The 18,914-nt window shown below is 41.6% G+C and overlaps 1 protein-coding gene across 2 annotated transcripts in view; it reads right to left on the reverse strand.

The window, feature by feature from the left end:
- The window catches only part of RAB30 (RAB30, member RAS oncogene family), a 74,077-nt gene that overhangs the window by 36,452 nt on the left and 18,711 nt on the right, over positions 1-18,914 (reverse strand). The window contains exon 1 of one of the 2 annotated variants that reach the window (XM_032393503.1): positions 4,309-4,506. The exons of the other annotated variant lie outside the window; for it this stretch is intronic. The gene's annotated coding sequence lies outside the window, so the exon portion shown is untranslated. Of the gene's footprint in view, positions 1-4,308; positions 4,507-18,914 lie in introns of those variants that run through there. 2 annotated transcript variants of the gene reach the window in all.

Below are 18,914 nucleotides of genomic sequence, written 5' to 3' on the forward strand. Positions count from 1 at the left end.
GATATACGAGATCTCAGAAATTCACATTCCATTCACCTAAGAAGTTCTTGAAGGATATCTTTCACCAAGTGGTATACAAGAAACAGAGGACTGAGTAGAGACCATCAGTGGAAGACCCCAAAATGACTATTACCAGACTGGAAGACGTAGAGCTCAAGGGACAGACATATTGAAGATGTTCATCACCAAAAACCCTACTGCCATTAAACCCTGTTCGGTGTTGTTGATCTAAATATTTTAAATATATGCTTACAAAATTTTCAAACATACTGAAAAGTAGGCCCTTGATACTCATCACTGATTCAACATGTGAACATTTTGGTCTGTTAACTTAATCTACCCCCTTTTTTCTATTTTTCCTTTGTTCAAATGTTTTATAACAAATTCCATATCACATCATTTCATTTCAATGTACTTCAGAACCCACCTCTTTATTACCCATTCTCTAACATCACAATACTATTATTATACCTAGAAAAATTAACAGCAACCCCCTGATATCAGTCCATAATAAAATTTTCCCCAACATCTCAAAAATGCTTTTTTATAATTAGACTATTATGGGCTGAACTGTGTCTCCCCTGACCCCCAAATTTATATGTTGAAGCCCTAAGCCCCAGTATCTCAGAATGTGACTATAATTGGAGATAGGGCCTTTAAAAAAGGAACTAAGTTAAAATGAGGCCTTCAGGGTGGTCCCTAATCCCACATGACTGATATCCTTATAAGAAGAAAACAGATTAGGACATATAGAGAGACACTGGGGCCACATGTGTACGGAGGGACAACCATGGGAAGAGGGAGGAAGAGGGAGACCATCTCTAAGCCAAAGAGAGAGACCTCAGGGAAAATCTACCTGCCAGCACCTTGATCTTGGACTTCCAGCCTCCAGCACAATGAGAAAATTAATCTCTGGGGCACATGGGCAGTTCACTTGGTTAAGCATCCAACTCTTGATTTCAGCTCAGGTCATAATCTCAGGGTCATGAGATCAAGCCCTAAATCGGGCTACGTGCTGAGCATAGAACCTGCTTAAGATTCTCTCTCTCCCTCTCCTTCTGCCCTCTCCCCAGCTCATGCTCTCTCTTTCTCTCTAATCTGTCTCCCTAAAAAAAAAAATTAATTAAAAATCTAAAAATTTTAAAATAAATTTCTGTTAAATATGTGGTATTTCGTTATTAGCAAACTAATACAGAGACTCTCTGAACCAAAAAAAGATTCATACATTACACTGATCATAATTTTTAAGTTACATTATTTTTTTTCATGCCACTGACTTGTTGCAAAAGCCAACTCAGTCATCCAACAATCTGCATTTATCTGTTTGCTTCCTTAGAGGTCGTGTAATTTCTTCCATCTTTCCAATAAATCAAAGTTAGCTTTAAGGGTTTGATTAGATTTAGGGGTCAAGTTTTAGGTAAGAAAATTCCATAGATAGTAACTGGCATACTCTCTTTTTAACTTGCCAAAGAATGATAGGTAAACTTGGTCCAGACTCTTTTCTGACTTTATTTGTCTTGACCTTGTGCTAATGAAGCACTTGCTCATCCCTTCCATGTTGGCTGTGTGGGTTAGCTGATGGCATTCACTTCATGCCACAGAGGAGTTCTTCTCTGACCTACTCCCTGACAGCTGGAGAAATGAGAGGTAGAGAAGACAGACTAGTCCATTCTCTGTGACCATACCCTACCAGATATTCAGTGCCTGACCCACACTATAGCCCCATCAGATGCCCTAATAATGGTGGGCTTTAAATTTCCTAGGATCCACTTACAATCTTGCCCAATGACTTCCCCATTAGGACCTTTTGTAACCTCTAGAGAAGCTAAAGCCAGACTATGAACCCAAATGAGCTGATTCTTAAACCTAGTAGTGGCACTACCGCCCTTTGCTCACAAAGCTTTCTAGATTTGTACTTGCTCCTTATTTTAAAAAACTAACCAGTATACAGTTTAGTAATATAAATGTGTGTGGTTAATCATAAAAAAAAGTAAGGGAATGATCAACACAAAAGTCAGGATAAACACTGACTCTGACAAGGAGAGAAGGGGACATGATTTGGGGGCGGAAGATACAAAAGCAGCATTTGAGGAACCAATAATATTCAATTTTATAAGCTGAATGGTGGATGCACAATTCTCATTTTATTGTTCTTCTTCAAGCTGTAAGTCCACTTCAGAACACTTTTTGGTATACATGATATGTTCCATAGTGATTATTTTTTTTGTGAGTAGTCCACTCTGGCTAGAACACAGGGTTTGAAGAGTAGAGAAAAGGAGAAAAGACTGGAAACGGAGTTTACGATGAAGGCAAATGGCTGCCTCAGTCATGCTCTCTTGGGAGTCTACGGCATTTATACCCAAGATCAATTAAAATGGCCCTCTCACAATCTATCCATCAAGAATGACAGAAAAAAATCCTTTTTTGTTTCTACTAAGTTACCTAGAGATGACATATCCAACGTTGTAAGCGTCTCACTGGGAAACATAATAATATGGTTTTGATGTATTTTTCCAGTGAAAGAAGAGTCAGCTTGCCCTAGGGAACACATTTGCCTCGAATTCTTAAGTGACACAAAGCCGGGAGGGATGTAGAACAAATGTTTTAGATGACAGAACTGGGATACATCTTGGTGAGCTGGAGTGACAGGTCAAATCTAGCGCACTTTATACCAACATCTACCACTTACTGAGACCATATGATATGCCACAAGCTTTACATAATGTATCCCGCAGAAGTAAGTGGCCCGAGATCACAAAGCAAGTCAATAGCAGAGTCATCATTTGAAACCAGATTTTCAGATTCAAATTCTAATCTCAAGTGAGATTTCAACTACCAGCAATTAACTCTTAAAAAACAGAATCTTCTTTATGTCAGTCTGTCACCCTCAGAGAACTGCCACTCAACCCCCATCCCCTTGGGCATAAGCACCTCAGGAAAAATGATTAGATCAGACTGATTTCAGTCATTGATGTCACATTTGGGGGACCCTCTGACAGCTGCCAGGAAACTTCTATCTGCCCTGAGAGCAAGTCTGTCATCAAGAGTAAGGTGTGAGAGGATTCTTTCTGCACCCCATTCCCAGCTTGGCTATGCCTGCTTCCCCATCTGTATTGAAGAGTTTGTAAAACTAGTGATATGCAGTTGTAGACAAGGGGGCCTTATCACAAAGACTGCTGAGCAAGACCCTTGAGCCAGTCTGATCTCCACCTTCAATTTTCTCTCATCCTCAGGGCCACTGTGATTTGCTGGGTGTGTGTAGTCAAGAAAACAGCACAACCACCTCCAATGCAGTCATATCCAATGAGCAATCCCGAAAGACAGCCAGAGAATTTTAATGAAAACCAGAAAACTCTTGGCCACTAAGTCCAACTGCAGTCCAGGCCCGACAGCCCTTCCTCCCTGCAGCCTAGAATCCCTGAGCCAGTTTCACCCCAAAGAGCAGGGAGGAAAATCCATTCTGCATTCAGCAACATCTTCCAAGGCTGTCACTTTCCAGGGTCGTTTAGGTGAGAGGCAAAGTACACGCTGATTGCAGGAGGACCCAGGGACCCTGAGAAGCACACGGTGCAGCAGCAACAGATCTGAGCCAACAGATTATGAAACAGTCTATTTAAAAAAAAAAAAAAAAGCCTTTCCTTCTGCCAAAGCTGTCTGAACACAGCTGCATACAAGGCTAGTGAAGAATCTTAACAAGCTTCAAGGGACCGTATTTCAGATACTCCATAACCAAAGGTGGAAGAAATGAGTATTGTGAGCACTTACTATGTGTCAGGCACTTTGATCTCATGTAACCTTCACTATGAGGTGGGAATTATAAACTGCATGTAACAGATAAAAACACTGACACAGAGAGGTTAGATAAGTTGTCCCAGGGACCTAGCTGGCAAACAGAGAATCAAGGCCCAAAGTTCAATATGGGTGAGGCTCCTCAGGAATAAACTCAAAATTCCAACCTGTCCTGCCTAATAAAGAGAACAATCATTTCTGAACATCAGTTGTGCCTGGAACTTAACTAAGATTTCTGCATGTACTAGATCACCTAAACCTCACAGTGACCAGATAAGATAGGGAGCCCTTATTATCCCCATTTTAGACGGGGAAGCTAAGGCAAGAGGTCAAGTAACTCAGCCAAGGTCCTGACATTGCCAGGATTTGAACCAGGTCTATCTAATTCTAGAGCCCCATGTTAGAATACGCACTCTTAACAACTGACAGGAGAATCACGTAGGTCATCGTACTGACCAAACAAGTTGCACGAAGACTTCAGCCCCCCTTCCCAGCAGGCTATCCCCATTCCAGGGTTACCTTTCAAGTCGTCCGAGCACTCCTCAGTGGGGGCACACAGTCACTGGCTCTGGGAAGGCTGACAGTGACATCTGTACCTTCCTATGGACTGGGGGGCTCTGTTGACACTGCATGGGTGAAGGAGAAGGCTCCCAGCAATGATCCCCAGATGCCTGTGAGTACAGAAGCTGACAGCTCCTTTCTGCAGGCTCTGCTGCACCGGCCCACCCACCTCACAGCAACTCCTCCCCTCCCCAACAGCTCACAGGCCTATTTTGTATTCTTAACAGGAGACCGTGGGCCTCCTCTTAGAGCAACCGTGATTTCCCAAAGGAGACGACTGTCTAGACAGAGCATCCCAATCCATCTTGACAAGAAATGGGCCACACAATGTCAGGTTTGATCGTTTAGGGTTTTGGGGTCTGTGTTCAGCACCCCAGTGAAGGCTCTGGCCCTGGCACCTCTGGGTTATCAGACTGAACATCACGCAGCACAACAGCTGATATCCAGGGTTAGAACTGTCTTCCCAGCCAGGCAAGCGTTACCTGAGAGAAGATGCAGGCATGATACACCCAGGCTTATGGGTCATGCACTCCCAGGCACACCACAGAAACTGTGCCAGGTACCATGGCAGGTGCACTCGCAGCCAATATCTTAATTCATACAACATCCAAAGAAAATATTCACAACATTTCATGAGGTAGATAGGACTGCTTTTTTTTTTTCTTGATAGGATTACTTTTGTACAGATAAGGCATCTGAAGCCCAGAGAGGTAACATAATTTGCCCAAAATCACACAGGAAATGGCAACTTCAGAATCGAATCTATTTTTAATATGACTCCAACACCCTTACACCCAGTCAATCATAAGCTATTTATTTATTCTGCAGCTATTTATTGAGCACCTTCTATGGGCACCTACTATGCCACATATAGAAAATATGGTTGCTAACATGATAGCCTGTGTCCAGTCACCAAAGAACTTACGCTCTTAAGAGAGGCAGTGCAGATCTGAAAGACAGGTACAAAATAATGAGATTAGGGCCTTTGATGAGTGATCAGAGCAGGCTTCTCTGAGGAAGTGGTATTTGAGCTGAGACCTGAAACATCAGGCAGAAGTTACAAGAAGTGGGAGGGCTGGCTGCAGGAAAAGGCTTGTCATGTCTAGAGAACATAAAGGCCACCAGGGACCAAGGCTGAATGAATAACAGGGAAGAAAGAATATTTGAGATGACGCAGGGCCTTGTTGACCACAGAAAAGAGTCTCGATTTTGTTGTAAGGGCAATGAGAAATCAAAGAGTTTTAATTAGGGGACTGACATGATCTGATTTGTGCTTTTGATTTTGATTTTGTTTTGTTTTTAAGTAGGCTCCACGCCCAATGTGGAGCCCAAGGCAAGGCTTGAACTCACAACCCTGAGATCAAGACGTGAGCTGAGATCAAGACTCGGACACTTAACCCATGGAGCCACCCAGACACCCGGAATTTGTGCTTTAAAGAGATAATTCTGCTTGCTGTGTGCAAGGAGGGGGCCGGAGTTAGGAATCAGGGGAGAGATGATGGTGGCTTAGACCAGGGTGATGGTAGAAGAGATGGATTTTGTATTTGGAGATAGGACTGAAAAGAGTAGCTGATGGACTGTATGTAAATAGTGAGGGAACAAACTCTTAGGTTCCTAGCTTGACCAACTGGGTGGATGGTGGTACTACAAATATAATGAGAAAGACTGAAGGAAAAGCAAAATGCTCATGGGATAGCCATGCATTTTATTCTCTTTTACACCAAGAAGAAAGAGTAGACCCAGTTGTGTTTTTTCTGGGGAAGCTGTAAATTAAAGGCTTGAAGCTGCTCAACCTGGTGAAGAGCTGCTGGGAATGAAAATGGAGAATAAACAGGAAGAACCTGAAAGGTTGATCTAAGAAACAGGGGTTCCACGTACTTCATGTGGCCATCCACAACCAAGCTGGGACCCGTGGGTGGAAGGCAGACACAGGAGAATCTCAGATGGATGTTGGATGGAGAAAGACAGAGTTGTGGAAAGGGAAATGAGCTGCCTCCAGGTGACAATGACTTCCCTGTCATTGGAAGTGTTAAAGAATAAATCAAATGACCCCTTGGCTGGTTAGCAAGAAAATTCAATAATCAGGTGGGCAAATCCTTCTAAGCCTAAAATCCTTCTAACCCCTAGGATCCTGTGGTTTTAAGATACAATCTTTGTTAATCTGACCATTAGGGCTGGAGTTTCCCCAATCAGGCAAAACTTCCTTGGTATGCCCTACCTTTTAGAAGGCAAACGAGAACATTAGCTTATTTCAGCTACTATAAAGTGACTTCTAGTTTACTTCTAAGTGTCCTACAAGATGCTGAAAGTATAGTATATACTGGTATACTTTTGTATAGTTTTGTAAAAGGCACAAGCTATGAATCAGATATCCCAGATCTGCAATTTATTTGCTCTGTGACCCGTGGCAAGTTATTTAAATCCTCTTGAGTCTCCGTTACTCTCTCTGAAAAATGGGAAGACTAATGCCTAATTCAGGATGTTTGCTGTGAGGACCAAAGTCCACTACTGACCCATTACAGCAAGAATAATAATGATAACTAACATTTATCGAGTCATTGCTATATCCTAGTATGTGCTATGTGCTCTTTGTGCGTTTTTTTTCACCTAATCTTTACAACAACCCAGGAGGGAGATACCGTTGTTATCCCTGTTTTAAAAAGTAAAGATTTCTAGAGATTAAATAACTTGCCTAAGAGTCATATAGTTAGTAATTGCTAATTGCTCAACTGGAAAAAAAAAGTCAACAAAAATGAAAAGAAAAAAAAAGACAAAGAATACATATTTAGATAGATGTTTAGATATTTAAAAAATGTAACCTACTGTGGAACTTAACAATCAATTCACTGACTAGACATTTAGTAAATATTTATTGAACATATAAATGAATAACTGAATGATTAAATGATTCCAACAAACACATACTGAGTTCTTACCAGGCACAGCATTAAGAAACTAGGGTTACACAGAATTTACATTCATTTCATTGAGAGGTTGCCATTAAAACCATTATCTTCCAGTCATAGATAAATTCAGATATTGATCCATAACCCATGAAGAAAGGTCCTAAGAAATGTCATTCTCAGACATACCAAAAGAAGCCAGAATTACTGTCCTTTCTTTGGGAGTCCAACGTTAGAGGGGTGCTCAGAGTAGTAGCTGAAAACTAAGAGCACACAAATAGAAGCCAAGGGAGGAGATAGTCTCGTAGAAAAGATGAAAAAGACTTCAATAGGAAGGAGAAATCTAAGAGAACAAAGGCTTTAAAAAAGGCTGACTTAACACCCAGGAGTTTGCTTATGAACTTCACTAGAATTGTGGGGAAAGAAACCAAGTCTCAAAGGGCATTTGGATGAACGGTTTAAAGAGGAAGAGGAGGTTGTCTTTTAAGAAGTTTGTGATAAAAAAGAAAGAGAGAGAATAGCAGCCTTGTGAAGAGGAGCAGCAGGACTACTGCTAAGGAATCAAAAGGAAAGGAGAAACCAAAGACCGATGATATATGGAAGAGACACAAGGAAGAAAAAGAAAGACCAGACCCAAGGAAGTCAAGAGGGGTGGGATGGAATGCACAGGGGAGAGGCTACCCATGGGAAAGGAGAGGTCATCTTCTGTTCTGAGACAGGAATGAAGGAGGAGAGACTATCGTGGATGGACACTGTGAAAATTACTGAATCAAGCTGATGGATCCCCAAACCAATCAAGTTAGGGAACACCATTTTAAGCTTAAAATGATATTGATTTCCTTGGGCCACTCATAAATAAGTTGGTATAGAAAAAGTCAACCATCATTTGGATATAGTTCTACACGGTTAAAAATCAGACTTATTGATGGGCACCTGGGTGGCTCAGTCAGTTAAGCGTCTGCCTTTGGCTCAGGTCATGATCCCAGGGTCCTGGGACTGAGTCCCGAATAGGGCTCCTTGCTCAGCAGGGAGTCTGCTTCTCTATCCCTCTCTGCCCCTCCCATCTGCTCATGCTCTCTCTCTCTCTCAAAATAAATAAATAAAAATCTTTAAAAAAAAAATCAGACTTATTGAGATGTGCTTATATTCCATTTCTTTGGGGAAGGGAGGAGCAAAGGGAGAGGAAGAAAGAGAATCTTAAGCAAACTCCATGCCCAGTGTGGAGCCCAACATAGGACTTGATCTTAAGACCCTGAGATCATGACCTGAGCTGAAATCAAGAGTTGAATGCTTAACTGACTGAGCCACCCAGGCGCCCCTATATTCCATTTCTTAATCTGGGTGCTGGGTACATTGGTGTGTTCAGTTTGAAAACATCATCAAGCTATTACACTTACAAGTACACTTTTCTCTACATATATGTCAATAAAAAGTTTTTATAAATTAGTTAACTTAGAATCACCACTCCTATACTTTTTGTCAGTTTTTAAAAGAGTAACTTAACCTCAAGAAAACTACATATTCCTTCAGACAGGCAACATTCTTTGCAATTCTTTTAGATTCATCACAGTACTAAATGCAAGGCTAGATGCGCAGTAGGTATCTAATAAATAAATGTTGATAGGGACACCTGGGTGGCTCAGTTGGTTGAGCACCAGCTCTTGGTTTTGGCTCAGGTCATGATCTCAGGGTCATGAAATCAAGCCCCCCATCGGGCTCTGCACTAGGTATGGAGTCTCCTTGGGATTCTCTCTCTCCCTCTGCCCGTCCCACCTTCCCTGTATGCTCATGCATGCACTCTCTCTCTCAAATAAATAAAATCTTCTAAAAAAATAAATATATGTTAACATATTTGGGAGAACTTTAGCACCAGACTTAAGCAAATCTATCTCCAGGAAATGGCACCTTTATGATTGCAAAATCTGGTAGACCCCACGTTAGCCAGGTGATTGCACTGAGCATTGCCAACAATGGGGATAAACTAACATTATGTGCTTCCCCTCACACAGCAATGGCAAGTCTACAAAATCAGCTATTTAGAATTCTTGCCAAAAATGCTTAACCTGCATATAATCACGGAGAAATAACTAGACAAATAAGGTTGTGAGATACTCTTAGAATCTTAAAAATATCAATTTCATAAAATATAAAAAAGGAAAATCATAGATTAAAAAGACTAAAGAACAGAGAGAGAGACTAAAGATTACATAACAACTGAATTTAATGTGTAATCTTTGATTGGATCTTTGAAGACAGATCAACAATTATATTATTAGCATTATCAAATTAACATTATTATTATTAATATTATTTGGACAACAGGGGGATGATAGATTGCAAAAGTGCCTGCAATTGTTCACTCCCCCGTATCCATGCCCCTGAGTAATATGACTTTGCAGTTCCTCCCATCAAGAACTTGTGATTTGCTTCGGCCAAAAGACTGACACAAAAGCTATGCTGTGCTAGCTCCAAGTCTAGGCCTCAAAACATTTTGCACACTTCCACTCTCTCTTGCAATCTGCCTCAGTGCCATGGAAGCAAGTGTGGGCTATCCTGCTGGAGGATGAGAGATCCTCTAGGGAAGAGACAAGCCATCCAAACTGAGGCCAACTTAGACCAGCCAGCCCCTAGTGGATCCAGCAGCTGACTGCAGACATTGAAGAGCCCCAGCCAAAGATCAGCTGAGCCTGATCCCCATTAGAAGAACCAACCAGTTGACCCACAGAATTATGAGTATTAATAAATGGTGGTTGTTTTAAACCACAAAGTTTTGGCATAGTTTGTTATATAGCAAAAAAGCAACTGATTGAAGGTGAGATTTAAATAGAGACTGTGTATTAGACAAATTATAGAATCAATGTTAAGTTTCCAGGGCATGATAATGCTATTGTGGTCATGAAGAAGAATGTCCTTACACTTTGGAGAGAAATACGAGTATGTTTAGAAACCAAGTATCATGATGTCTTGCCCCCCCTACCCAAATGTAAATCTGCCTATAGAGAGGAAAATAAAGCCTATGTAGCCAAATGTTAACAACTTATAGATCTAAGAGTTTTTGAATGTTCTTTTCACTAATCTGCTTGCTTGAAATTTTTCAAAATAAAAAGTTAGAAAGAAAAAAATGCACACCTATCTCCAGAACATGGTGACACGGAATATTTATCTGGTAACACAGCACACTACCATGTAGTGAACAGACCCTTCTCATTCTTTAAGCTATCGTCTACCTCCTACTCCTCCTTCTGAAGGTGATCACTGCTGCTCAAGGGGGAAGTGGAGTAGATATAAGCTGCAGTAAACCAGCGATATGCCCTGGTATAGTTAAAAGAAACAATCATCAATAGATAAGAAATGTAAGTGGGTTAAGTGCCTGCCTTTGGCTCAGGTCATGATCTCAGGGTCCTGGGGTGAAGTCCTGCGTTGGGCTCCTTGCTCTGAGGGGAGTCTGCTTCTCCTTCTCCCCCTGCCCCCCACCCCCCGCTTGTGTGCTCGTGTGCTCTCTCTCTCAAATAAATAAAATCTTTAAAAAAAATAAGGTAGGTATTAACAGCACATAATCACTAAGTGAGGTTTCTCCCTGATATAATCAGAAAAAAACTTCTGGCGGGTTGGCTGAGGCTTGAAAAGAAAAAAAAGCTTTGGCAAGACACATGGGCAGGTCTTTGAATTATTTTCTGTTAGAAAACAAATATTCATGTGTTTCTCTATTTTAAGGGATTTCTCAAACGCCTACAAATGAGAAGACCATCTTGCATTACATCTCTTCCCTCTGCAAAATCCCTCAAGATTCTTACCAAGATAGCCTAAATCTGTTTTTTCACGACCTAATGAAAGCCTTCTTTATTTAATTTGGATCTTCCTCCAAGTGATATGCAGCAATTTTATAATGCTGTGTATTGACTTATACATACCAACCCAGGGGCCTAGGTTCAAAGGATAGAGCTTTCTGAGCTGAAATCTAAGAACCTTGGCTTTCCTATGCCATACAGAGAAACCTGCTTACAATGAATGAATGGCAAACAAACTCACAATGTTCCTTATATAAAGAAGTGATCTAGGTAACGAGGGCTTTCTTAGAATTACCTCTACAAATCTGTAAAAATGTCTTTGACTTCAAAACAAACAAACAAAAAAACTCCAAGCAAATCCATGTATTACCATTATCAGGTGAGAAAAACATTCAACTTCTACCAGAAGGCAAGAAAACACCACAAGCATCACAAGGTACCATACATCTAATTAGTTGGTTATTCTTATCCGTCAGATATAAAAAATTAATGCAGCAAAGATATTTGTTTTAGACATCATTTGGATCAAAGTCAAATCCATGACCAATTTTTCCTACAGAATCCCTCAGTTTTTTAGCCCACAAACCCCAGGATGCCTCAGACTACAGTTTGAAACTACAATTTTAAATCTAAATGCTTGTGCAAAAGGAAGAAGGTAACACATGCAGAGAGAATCTTCCAGTTGCCTCCACAAACTTCATCAGATGCAGGGAAACCAACCAGGCTCTCCCGTCTTCAAGGGAACTTTGATGTTCAAACAGAATTCTACTGTGCACATTAATTCTCAGAACTGTTCTGTGCCACTGTAAAGACAGCTTCAGAGCAAGAGGCTTTCCTGGCCCACATCTGCATATTAGCATATACATCTGGCGAAAGGATGAGACATCCACAGACCTGGCATGCGTCTCCTCAGCCACTGAGTTCCCATTCAGTTGTCACAGTTAAGTGGGAGTAAAGGGCTCTGAGCAGGTTAAGCACTTGAGCTTGGTACTTGAATCCTGGCTCTGCTACTTAATGACTGGGTGATTTCGGACAAATTTTACTTAATCTCTTCAAGCTTAGTTTCCTCAGCTGCAAAATGGGGATGGTAATCTTACCTATTACATTGAGTTATCGTTAGAATTAAATGAGGTAATATGTATTACATGTCAAAAAACTTTCAAGAATGTTGGCTCTTATTATTAATCTTTATTATTATTTGGATAGCTATACTAAATCTGTTATGGGCCTTTATGACTCTGAGATTCTGTGTGACCCACACTAAGAAATTTTTTTTTTTTTTTTTTTTTTAAAGATTTTATTTATTTATTCATGAGAGACAGAGAGAGAGACAGAGGCAGAGGGAGAAGCAGGCTCCCCGCGGAGCAGGGAGCCCGATGCGGGACTCGATCCCAGGACCCTGGGATCATGACCTGAGCCGAAGGCAGACGCTTAACCGACTGAGCCACCCAGGCGTCCCCACACACTAAGAAATTTGACATCTCTGGGCCTCATGCTCATTATCTGCCAAGTGACCTGTAAAATCCTTTCCAGCTCAAAAATATTAAAAGGCTCTATGATTGACCTTTTATGTTTTCATCTGTGTCTCAGTGCCACTGCCTAGATAAACTGGTGCAAGAGCCAGATAAACTGTCTTTATCCTTTTTCACCTTAGTTCCTTTCATCTCATAACCCACCCATGCATACATAGGATGTCCATAAGGTATCGGTCCCCACAGAAAAAAATAAGCAAGTATGGAGGAAGCCACGTCTCTGTCCCCTTTCTTTAGTCTGGGTAGTGGCTTCCAAAACACAAGTGTGGGAGGTGCCATGAATGAGTGGGTTTCTTTCTACACCCACGGAAGCATCCCACATACTGAGGGAGGAGTGCCTTCCTGTGCTCCAAAGACACCCACTCCTGATCTCCACATGGTACCTTCCATTCAGCCATCTTATCTGCCTGAACTGATGGAGGGCTGGTATTTTGTCATGCTAATTTTACATCCTCAGTTCCAAACACAGTGCCTGGAATGTGGTAGGCACCTAATGACTTACTGAATAATTAAATTCATACTTCCCAAGGCGCCTGGGTGGCTTAGTCATTAAGCGTCTGCCTTCGGCTCAGGTCAGGATCCCAGGGTCCTGGGATGGAGCCCCACAGTGGGCTCCCTGCTCCGCGGGAGGCCTGCTTCTCCCTCTCCCACTCCCCCTGCTTGTGTTCCCTCTCTCCCTGTTTCTGTCAATTAAATAAGTAAAAAATCTTAAAAAAAAAAAAATTCATACTTCCCTCAGGACCAAAACTATATATTTGCAAAGTAAGTAGGCAATTTGAGTTGTGGGCCTGAACCTCTAGGGATCCTTTATTAAGGGTCAACAATCCAGCAGTGTCAAGAACTGGCTGTGTTCTTGCTGGTGGTGGTGGGAAGTGTTGTACAAAGAGGGATTATTTCACCCCCTGGCTCTCAGTTTCCTCTTTGATTAAAAAACGGGAGGGAGGAATGGGTTAGATCAGGGGTGGGAAAACTATGGCTCATGGGCCCAATCCTGCTTATGTCTCCCACCTCCAGTTTAAAATGATATTTACATTTTTAAATGGTAGTAAAAAAAATAATAATATGCATCAGAGACCATATATGACCCCCTAAACCAAATACACTTACTTTCTGGTCCTTTACAGAAAAAGCTTGCTGACTCTGGATTAGATTATCTCTAAGGTCCCTTCAAACCCAGAAATGTTAGCATTCTAATTCTACTGGTTTCCTTGAACAGTCTGATGCTGGCTCCTCGCACAGAGTATTTCCAAGAATGAAACAATACCCAAGGAACAGCAGGACCTCAACTGTTATTTGTTTAATTGAATAAATGGATCTGTAGCAGCAATCTTAGGAACTGAATCCCAAACCAGGAGGATAAGTTGGGTCAATGTGTATCAAATGACCACCTAACAAATGCCCCCAGGGTCGACTCACCACAGGGGAACACACAGTTCTATTGGCACTTTGGGTAACAGTGACACCTGTGATGGCCCGGAGCTCAGATAACCCAGATTAAGACTTTGTTCCACCAAATAAAAAATACATTTAACCATCCCGTGAACAAACTGCTTCAAACAAACAAGTTATAAAGCTGTCTAGATGTAGCTATCAGAAACACAGATCATCTGATCAGATAAGCTTAATGGTGGCGGACCCAAGAGAATAAATCCCATTCACAATAAGGCATATAGAATAATTGAGCCTTCAACATTCTGTTTCTCCTTCCCTTTTGCTGTTCATATATAATACCAAAACAATGAATTCAAACATTTATGTGAGGCAGGAAGCCAAGTAAGGTCTAGAATATATGATCCTATTAACACTAATGGAAGTTGGAGCAAGGTAAAAGAGAAAATAAAGCTCCCTGGTTCCGCTCTCAGTAACATACTTTTCCAAAATAAACAGCCAACAATTATTCTTTTAATGTTCCTTCTCCATGCACCCATAAATCACTCCTGGGCATATACCTTGTGCTGATTTCAAAGGATGGGTTTCTGGTTTTGTGCTGTTGTTTTTTAAGTAGGCTCCACGCCCAGTATGGAGCCCAAGGTAGGGCCCGAACCCATGACCCTGAGATCAAGACCCAAGCTGAGATCAAGCGTCAGACCCCTAACCAACTGAGCTACCCAGGCACCCCTTGTGGGTTTTTTTTAAACCTTCCCTTTGCTCTTCCTCTTTCTGTATGCCTACAAGGAGTTCTAAAAGGAGCTGGGGATGCTTTTCTGCCATCCCTCAATTAAGCACCTCTAGGATAGGCAGAGTAAACCCCAACCACGTATTTCATTGTCAGACTATTCCTCAGCAATTACAAAGTTGATGGACAGATTCCACCCTCTCTACTTTCCTCTAAAGAAGCTACTTAGAGCTCTCTCTTTTCTCAGCTGACCTGAGAAATCGGAAGCCCCCCCACCCCACACCCAAAGATGAGTGGATTCACACATCTCACTCCCACCCCCACCCCCAGGCACTATGCTCCAGACATAATGGCCTGTAAAGTTAAAAAAAAAAAAAAAAAAAAAAAATCCTGTATATCTCAATGCTCATTTCCAGGCTCTTCACAAACCAGAGGAGTGAAGAATAGTTTAAATTTAGATTCTCTTCCTGACTTTTTTTTTTTTGGTAAGATTTTGTGTTTAAGTAATCTTTACACCCAATGTGGGGCTCGAACTCACAACCCAGAGATCAAGAGTCGTATGCTCCACCAACTGAGCCAGCCAGGCACCCCCTTTTTCCTGACTCATTAAGCCGCCAGAACAGTCAAACAGACACTAACCCTCTGCGGACCTCTGCATGAACCTCAAAAACAAAAACAAAACCAAAAACTCTTCACTTCCCAGAGTCGTCTTGTTCTCATATTTTTCAACCAATAAAAATGGGTTTAACCTTCGCTGGCATCCTTGCTCCAGAGACAAGGATCCAGCACTCAGGTTATAGTGTCAGAGCTCTGGAACTGTCTAAAAAAAAGTCCTGCAGTGGCTGTTCTCTGTTCCCAGGCCCAAACAGCCTCATCCCCATTTTCTCCAAACCCCATCACTGTAAACCCTGTTGTGGGGACCCAGAATGGCTCTGAGTGACTGCATCAGCCCTTCGATGTTCCTGCTCTTCTCCCCCTGGATGTGATCCAGAGCATCCACTAGGGACCGAAAAATCATCACACCATTAAAAAGAATCCCTGGAAGGAGTCTAGGTAATTAATGTACAGAAGTGCAGGCTGCCTCCACCATAGGGTAAATCTGATATTTATTCACTTTGTCTCTAAAAAAGCCTTTGCAGACTATTCATTAATGTTTGCACAAAGAAAAGAGACCCAGATGTGCCTTTTGATTGTGAAGTTTAATACGAAGTTTGAGCAAATAGGCACTGGAAAACATGTTGGCCTACTTAGTTATTATCAGATATATATATATATATATGGAAAAATTGCATATTATTACTCAAAATAGACTTGCTTCCTCTTTCGACAGTGCACAATCATCTTAAACACGGTACAACCATTCTCACTCCTCAAAGCAGAATTGACCATCCCCTCTACTTTGGGGGCCCACTGTACCCTGCAATGGCCTTAATAACGGGACCTGTGATCCTTTATTTATCCTTTTGTTTGTATGACTGTCTTCCCGCACCCCACTGTTCCTACTCCCCCGGCTCTAAGTCTCTTAAGGACAAAGACTTCATCTTCCTTCTTGAGCCCTCAATGCTCAACAGCACACAGCACACAGCAGGTGCTTCACAACAACAGGATGGAAAAGGAGAATAGGCAGTAAACATTAAGAAGGCTCAAACTGAATGTTTTATTCCTTGGTGCCTGGCCTATAAATATTTTTGGAATTAATGGATGGACTGAAGAAACAAAGGAACGGCAGTACTAAGGCATGAAAGTATAGAGCTTGGCTGTAGAGTAATGAATGTCAACTTTCATCAATTCCAAAACATTTTTTCTTACATTTTGACAGGAAATTAGGATGCATTTTTACAATGGATGGCATCTTGGCATGGTGTCATAGTTTATTTGGAACCTTACTTTTTCTTTTTTTCTCAGTGGTGCATAGAATAGTCATACATGCTAGAAATGATGGTGTCTGGGGCACCTGGCTGGCTCAGTCAGAAGAGCATGCAACTCTTGATCTCGGGGTTGTGAGTGCGAGGCCCACGTTGGGTGTAGAGATTACTTAAAAATAAAATCATAAAAGAAAGAAGAGAGAAAAAGAAATGATGGTTGTTACCAATTCAGGGAAATAAAAGCATTTGATGTAGCTGTAGTAAGAAGGGCTGGAAAGATGCTATAAAATTGTACTGAATTTTCCACAAGAGTAGAAACAAAAAAAGAGGATGGGCCTTTTTAGTGGCTGGGTCAACAGGGAGGTTATGTGTCTCACAAGGACTCCTCTTCTCTAAGAGCAGCCCTAGTGGGGCGCCCAGTGGCCACATCCATGCGAAATAACCCTGCCCTACTGCCCACCACTGATTGGCTCAGGGATGGTCACATGATCCAAAGTGAGCCAATCACTGAATTTTTTTACTTAGAGCCAGTAGGAATATAGGTCACATCTCTGCTTTAACAACAGTGAGATTGTTGTTGTTGTTGTTGTTGTTGTTTTTATTTTCTTCCTACAATAGTGAGATTTAAAGTTCAGGAGCTTTCCGTGGCCATGCTCCCTGCCATGTAGGAGAGAAGCAAAGGCAAAAGACAGAATTTGACATTATCTGACTGCCTGTGTGGTTCAAACTAGCTACATGCTCACCAAAAGAAAATGTCTTTTTCTTCCTGGGCAAACAGGCCATAGTCCTCAGCCTCATTTACCATTAGGTGGAAGCATGCACTGAATAATAATTGGTGGAATGAGGATAGAAATAATATAAGCCACTTCTAGACTTGGCCCATGAAAACCTCCCACATGAGATCCTTGAATTTCCCTCTCCATCTGCAGGTTAAAAGGAAAGAATTCTGACACATCTAGAGGAGATGGGAGATGGAAGGAGCCTGTGTTCCCAAAACACAGAAAGTGGCTTAACCAGGAGAAACTATGCTGAACTGCTGTATGAACAATAAATATACTTTGTTTGTGTTAAGCACCAAAATTTGGGGGTTGTTAGGGCTGCTCTAATATGTCATGGTTCCAGCTGCACCCATCCTTCCTATGGTTATATGAAATACCCAGTATTCTTCTCATCAATTTCCTCTTTGCCCAAGCTAGTTTGAGTTAGGTTTCTTTCATTTACCAACTCAAAGAGTTCTGAGAAACATAGCCAAGAAGAATGAATTACAACCATTTGAAATGGCAAGAATATAGTGGTAAGCAACAATCCCCAAGTGTCTGAGGAATACCTAGAAAATTTCTCAGAACAGAGTAATAATCCAAACAAATTTATGACAATACACAAAAGACTCATCAGTTTCCAAGGGCTTCTAGCTCTAAACTCACAAACCACTTACAGTAAGTTACTCTCTTCCCATTCTCATTTCTTTACCAGAAACATATACAAAGTTATAACAGTCCTGTTATACCTACAATCAAATATCCTTAGGAGTTCTCAACCATCCGAATCCTAGCAAGTAAGACAAACCTCATTTACCATACACAGCCAGCTCTGCTGTCCCAGGATTTCTTGGGAAATGGATCCACATACAGCTCTGAGAATCCAAATAATTGCTCTGGGGTGACTAGCTCTGGGCATGAGTGTACAACCCTGACCAGAGTTTTCAAAGATAAATATTCAAGAATCACCAAAGCTTCTAGGAGTATTTATGACTATAAGTGAAAAGATTACAAAAATAAACATGAGAATAATATCATGCATGCCTACTTGAGCAATGAAAAGATTTGCCAGGAACTGGGGCCAGAGATGACAGAGCATGCATCCTGCTCAGTTTCCAGAAATGTCTCTCATTGAGCCAAATGTGTTTTATAACAACAAGCACTGACATCTGTTATACATTCTATGGGCTTGTTATACAGCACTTCAATACTATACATCGAGGTATCTGCCTCTCACAACAACAGTATGAAGCTAGGATTGTCATCAGTCCTTCACTTAGAGCTAAGAACATAGGCTCAGACAGGTCAAGTCTCACAGCCCCAGGATTTGTGCCTTGAGCCAAGACTTGAGCTCCAATCTCTTTACCCCACATCCTTTGTCCATTTCACTGTAGTAGCCCAAACTGTGGAATACAAGGGCAGAGAAATGGCCTGCTGGAGACTTTTCCCCACTGCCATAATTCATCAACCGATTTGGAGGAACAGTTTGCTATTTGGGCAGCCACATGTGGGAACTTTCTAGGGGGTTAAAGGCCCAGGGCCAAATGCCTGGCCGGCCTCCAAAATAAGCTGGGAAAATGCTCCCTGAGAAGACACTATAGC

Source organism: Phoca vitulina, unplaced genomic scaffold (genome assembly GCF_004348235.1).
Source record: "Phoca vitulina isolate PV1807 unplaced genomic scaffold, GSC_HSeal_1.0 scaffold74, whole genome shotgun sequence".
NCBI lineage: Eukaryota > Metazoa > Chordata > Mammalia > Carnivora > Phocidae > Phoca > Phoca vitulina.